This window comes from Pholcus phalangioides, unplaced genomic scaffold (genome assembly GCF_987345545.1).
Source record: "Pholcus phalangioides strain wild (caught in Gottingen) unplaced genomic scaffold, Ppha-v1.0 ptg000008l_1, whole genome shotgun sequence".
NCBI lineage: Eukaryota > Metazoa > Arthropoda > Arachnida > Araneae > Pholcidae > Pholcus > Pholcus phalangioides.
This window is the reverse complement of record NW_028301601.1, coordinates 33,709,169-33,716,190: the sequence shown is the minus strand read 5'-3', so window position 1 is coordinate 33,716,190 and position 7,022 is coordinate 33,709,169.

The following is a 7,022-nucleotide window of genomic DNA, read 5'->3' as shown; positions in this document are numbered from 1 at the left end:
GATTAATTGTGTTTAGACGGATCCGGGGGAGTGAGGGATGGAAGGAAACCACTCTCACCCTCCATTATTTTCCTCCTTCTTCCAGGAATAGACACAGTGAATGGAGGAAACTAAAATACGGAGCCCCGTGTATGCAGTTTGTTGTTGAAGGGCGTAGGGCAGACAAGACAGAGGCGGGTAAAGAGAGGTAGCGAATAGCCCACATTACAATTATCAACGTATCTAATAGCCTGGATGGGTAGGACAGTGGTGCAGTTCCAGAGCTGAGCTTCCGGGCATTCGATGAAGTGTAGTATTCCCTATACGTCGCTGTGTATATATGTATGAAGCTGCACACAGCCCTGGAAAAGAGAAATTTCCTCCAAGAAACGGGCGGGATCTTTCCTAAGATATTCTCCGGAATTTTCGGATTCGAGTGGGAATCAAAAGTGCAAAGAGTAGCTGTATTGCCTAGAGGCAAGAATCAGTGGTGAGTGTTATGCAAATCACGTCTATTTTCTAAACTGCACGTTTGACACCAGCCTCTGGCAATGAAGTTAGTTTCACAAATCAGTTCTCTCGCAGTCTTTTGTTTCGAGGGTATTGGCTTTGATTGTTTGGATTGCCCTTGGACTGGATGTATACTATTCAGAAATTTCGAGACAGAAGCTCTCACACACAGTCACATATAAAAATTTCTTTATTTAAAACATCTAACTTATTGTAGTATCCGTTAAATTCTTTATCCGAATCATAATCTGCTTAAAATCATTGACATATTTACTTTCTTCCCCAATATAGTTTTCTCAATTTTCGGATTGTAGGCTACTTCTTTAAGTATTCAAATTACTTTTTGTGTGAAAATTTAAAAAATACCTAATTATATTATTATTTTTTTAAATTTCGACTGAGTTTTTTCACTCTGGTTTTTCTTCTTTTATTGCGTTTTCCACCCATTTTTTTATTTAGTAGAACATTTTGAACATTTTTTTTTTTTTTGGTTTTCTTACTTTTAATTTTTTGCCTATTAATTAGTGAGATTTTTATTTAATAGTATTTGATGATATTATGTAATATTTTAATTTTAGTTTATAATATATAATTTTTCGTTTTCGCGATTATTATTATTATTTAATTTCCATTCTTTTAATTCTTTTTTTGTTTCCACTTACTTCAGATTTATATTTTATCTTGATTTTTTCAATCGATTTTTCATATTCATGTTTAATTTATTTCTCATTTCCACTTTTTTTCATTTTATTTCACTTTATGTATTATTACTTGTATTACAGGATATAAAAAAGCAGAGAAGAAAAAAATCCATCATGGACTCCTATAGGATCCGTTCCGGTGGACACAAATTTCATGGAGATACATTCAATTAAATTCAATTTGATTGTTTTGAATTAATAGATTTTTCGATTTATTTTTCCTTTTTTTTCGATTTATTAATTCTTATTTTGGACCACCCGCGCTTTCTCGATAGCTTTCCCTTATTCATTCAAATTTTTTTTTCCGATACTTTATCAAATTTTGAGTTTTTTGTATCATTCTTTACCGTAAACACATTATATTTATTTTATTTTGTTTTTGATTAGAATTTCATTTTATATTTAAAACTGGAAACTGATTTTTTTATTAAATTTAAATTTTCATTTAATTCTTTTTCATTTGTTAAGTTCAATTTTGGCTGATTTTATTCTTATTTTCGGCATGTGTAACACTAATATTTGTGCGTATGTTTAATATATCTATAAAATTCAAAACCGAATAAAATGCTCTGCAATGCAAAGTCGACAGTTTCTATTGTTTGTGTGGAAGTTGCATAAAATTTTATTCACCAAAATAGGATCATGTCATCAATAGAAATTCTGGATTTGGATGCCGTGCAACCGATTCAGTCCAAATAGAATACATATAACTTTTTTTTTTTGTTAGGATTTGTAATTCTTCTGTTGACCACTCTTGGTCGCAATACATGCACAGAAATTCCCTTTGATAGGTCCTATCCAAACATTTTCGTATATCTGCATCTAAATTTGATTGATAATGCAAATTTGACATAAATATGAATGAAGTCAAATAGCCTTGTCGAAGAGAATTTATTGAAAAGGTTTCGTCTTTTTTGTTATTTTACAATTCTCGTAAATTTATGAGAAATTTAGCAGCAGACTCACTCTCGTATGTAAATTTATCATTTTCGAGAATGCATCTTCCTGATTCACTGATAGTGATATTTCTCCCTGTAGTGATATCATATAAATTTGCAGATGCCAGTTTGTTCTTATTTATATATTTTTTTCACTGTTTTAATAATGTTTTTAACAACGTTTTAATAATGTTTTTAACAACGTTTTAATAATGTTTTTAACAACGTTTTAATAATGTTTTTAACAACGTTTTAATAATGTTTTTAACAACGTTTTAATAATGTTTTTATTTACTAATTTTTCAAATTTTTCTTTGTTTTTTTTGGATATTTTATTCATTTTTGTGGTTTTCCGCTTTATTCTCACTGCGCATATATATGTTACGATAAATGTGATAAATCGGTTCCGGTTATTATGCATACTTATCAATCGTCTTGGCACGTTTGATAAATTTATCACTTTTACCGATGAATATGCATAATTTCCAAGCGTTGTTGGTGAATTTGATAAACACTTAAAATTTATCGCTTATGTCTGTGATTGTTCATAATACACTTGTTTAATTCGAATGAATCACATAATTATATGTGATGAATAAAGTCTGAACTCTAAAAAAAAATTCATTATTAATTATTATGAAAAAAAGTCGAATGAGTCAATTATGAATGATGAATATAGTTAGACCCCGATGTAATAATACAATACATGTATGAATCATAATGTATAGTATAGCATACGTACTACGATTTATTATGCTCACACCAACGAAGCGCCGCTTGAGTATTGCGGGTAATCACCAGTAAAATTGAAATGTCTTTAGTACTTATTAAATTCACCAAAGGCGTTTGGGTATTATGCATAATCACCGTTGAAAGTGGTAATATTTTTAGTATATGTTAGATTCAACAACAACGCTCGTTAACTGTTCATAATCGCCAGTAAAAGTGATAAATTCAGGGAAATTTGTCAAATCTACCACAATATTCAGAGATTATGCATAATAACCGATTATTATGTATAATAACCAGGTTTATCACATTTACCGTAAATGACACATTCTCCCTATAATAACCTTTTTATTTTTTTATTCTTTGATTAAGATTGTTTCTTGTGTTTCCAATAGAAAATTGAATTACTAACAAGTTCATATTGTTTTTCATTTAATTAGGTAAATTTTATTTTTTCATTTTCATTAAATTTATTTAGTAGCCATTCGGTCAACCGATGGATGCACTTTGGAGTTATACATACAGGGTGTCCCCATGAAATCGTGAAGTTTAAAAACTATAAAAATTGAAGGATATAGGCCTATGATGTATTGGACATATTAGCATATTTGAATGTGGTTTGCGAAAAACTTATTTTCACGAGTGGGGGGGGGGAATAGTACCCGAAGAAAATTATGTTCACTTTTTTTTAGCAAAAGCAGCATTCAGATATACCAATTAAATTCTTTAATTTTTATGAATTTTTAAACCGTTTACAGATTTATGGGACACACTGTATGTATCTAAAATGTAAAATATGACAAGAATGAAGTGCTATTTTGTCGTACCAAGTTCGATTATGTCCCTCTGATGTATCTAGATTCAACGTGCCCAGCAGCTGTTTGACAGTATATTGATTCTAAATAATTGCGCATGCATGAGCCCATTACCATATTTAAACATCAACGAAAGGAGTAAACATAACTGTAATGGGTAACAATATTTGAGGGGGTATCAAATCTAAAGTAAATAAAAGAATGAAGTCTGTAATAACTTTCACTTGTATTCAGAATGCAGATATAGTCTTAGGTCTCAACAGCTGGTTGATACGAAGATAAATTCAGGCAAAAAAATCCAACTGCCTCTACGGAAATCGAACCCATGTCCTCTCTCTTCCATGAATACGCAATACGTAGCAGGAGCGACGAACTTTCTTCTTTAGAGCTTATATGCACTGAACTCACGTGATGGGTAGTCAGTTTATATGTGACAGTCATAGACACAGATCTGTTAGCATATGTGAGTTAGCATATGTGAGTCAATACCTAAGTTAGGTCTGACAATCCACGTTCGCATATAACAGCAAAGGAAAGAAGTGTGCTGCTTCTGCACTGTAAGGGTCTACCGCACTCGTCCGGAATGCGAGAGGACGTAGATTTCATTCCCAGTAAAGTCAGTTGAATTTGCTTTATTGGGATCATCTTCGCTTCAACCAGCTGTTACAACCGTGGTATGAATAGCGCAAAGAGTCACATCACACACACCTTCAGATGAAAACGTATATAAATTATTCGGCCGCACATGAATTCACCCATATAAATGTTGCCCTTCATTTACCTCAAGTGAATTTTTAGAAAACTCTGCCTAGGAAATTTGTCAATTCATTATTAATGCGGAATGCGACAAAATTATAAGAAAAGTTTCAACACAGCAATATACGTCAATTTGTTTAGTGTTGATATTGAAAATCAGATCCAAAGGAGACCACTAATTCAGCACTAGAGATCCAAATTAATTTCAACGACGAAACGTAGTATAATTAACTATCCACAGCATTAAAGCTGTGATTTGCATTAAGAATATCTCCCAGCTTGAAAATATTTCGAGTCAGTAATCCTCTTAAATACGACGCAACAAATCATTATCTTCCACCCACCCACGGTAATTAATTGATAATTAAATCGGCTATAATTTAATTACCTTTTTATACGTACCTTTAATTATGATAGCCTAAAATAACTCGCGTAAAATTTTACTCCCTACAGCATTAAAAATAATATCCCAAACAATAATTTTCGAGACTAAATTCACACATTTTACTACATTTTTATAATCTATATTCCACAGCTACTGATGTTGAGCTTTAACTCTTCTAGATCTCTAATTAAATCAAAACAATATTATAATTTTCCATAAAACATGTCCAGGAATATCAAATATTTCCTTGTGCGTTTACGTAAAATATTTGACTGCACATGGACCTCAAACATTTGACTGAACTGCGATGGTTTTACAGTAAATACTGGTTTCACATATGGCTCAACTTCTTAAATTCGAACGTAGATATTTAGGGGATGAATTATTAATGCAATAACTTGGTATGCGACAAAACAAGAACAATTAAATGTTCCCAGCATTAAAGCCGGAGATCCTCAAGGTAACATATATATGTATATACGGGGTGATTATAAAAAAACTATCCCGACATATGAGCCACTAACTATCATACCATTCACAGAAACTGAATGAAATTTTGGCATAAGGTATTTTGAGGTATGCGCTCAAGAATGATATGGAAAACAACAGTGTCACTCTAACAGTTACGGTTACAGTGAGAAAATTTTCGAAAATATCAAATGGCAACACCAAGTTTTTTGTATTGGAATGCGATCTCCATACTGAAAAACACTAAATAGCGTTGGAATGGCACCTGTAGCACGAAAATCCCCGGAAAAAGTAAAAATGACTTTGCCGTGCACCAGAGCATTAATGTTCGTTTCATTCGTCACACCGTTTCTTCGGCTGAGATCCCAGCCTGATTAGTCCTCGACAAGGTCATGTGGAAAATTTGTGAAACACAATAAAATGCTTTATTTTATTCTGCTTCTCTGTCCTTATTGGTTGTCCTCACTTTTAGCCTATCTACCGCCGGTGATGTTCATGCTACAGTTGCCGTTCGAACGTTATTTAGGGTTTTTAACAATGGAGATCATATTCCAATACAAAAAACTTGGTGTTGCCATTTGATATTTTCGAAATTTTCTCACTGTAACCGTAACTGTTAGAGTGACACTGTTGTTTTCCATATCATTCTTGAGCGCATACATAAAAATACCTTATGCCAAAATTTCATTCAGTTTCTGTGAATGGTATGATAGTTAGGGGCCCATATGTCGGGATAGTTTTTTTATAATCACCCTGCATATACATGCATACAAGCGAATCCCATTATAACGAACTCCAAGAGACCAGGGAAATCCCTCCGTAATAATGAAATTTCGTTATAAAGGAATTCCAGGTTTTGCATTTTGTCTATATGTAAACTTATCTAGGGTTTTATAAAAGTTTTCGTAAAAACGAAATTTTCACTGTAACGGTATTCGTTAAAGTGGGATTCGACTGTAGATATATATAAAACACAACTTCATTAATTCTTGAAAATTTCTAAAGAAATAGTATTCGCAACACGTGATACACTGAACAAGTGCAAACAAAATTCGCTTCTTTTCCGGCATAAACGAAGAGCAGCAAAACCTGACTTGAAACCGATGTACTCTTGTTTAGAATTCCAATCTTCACTGGACTGCTAGAGCTATCTATTAGAAACACTGAAAACTAAAAGGGTGAAAAAGCCGGGCAAATCAGTGGATAGACGTGTAAAAATAAGCTGCCCGAGCGGCGTATGGGCAAGTCAGGAAAGTCTTTTTTCGAAGCACCCGAACGGTGTTCGGGAAAAAAACTGTTAAGTGGTGAATTGATAATTATATCGCCTACAATTCCATTATACTTTTATACGTAGCGTTATGAAAGCGAAAATTGACTCCCCAAGTTAATGATCCTCCGTAGCTTTCAAAATAATATATAAAACAATCCTTTATGAGACTGCTCTCCTTTCATATTTTTAATGGATTACACAGTTGCGAAATTTGAACATTAACCCTTCTAACAAAATCAAGACAATTTATGATAAAACATGTCCGTCGACGGAAAATATTTTCTTGCACGGAGATATAAAATAGTTGACTCTGCACATGAACGTGAAATATTTGACTGCACATGAACGTGTAATATTTGCCGAGTAACATGCTCATAGAGATCAAATATTCGTCGTAAAACATGTCCATGAACGTCGAATATTTGCTTGTATGTGGACGTCAACTATTCGACCGAACTGCAATCGCTGCAC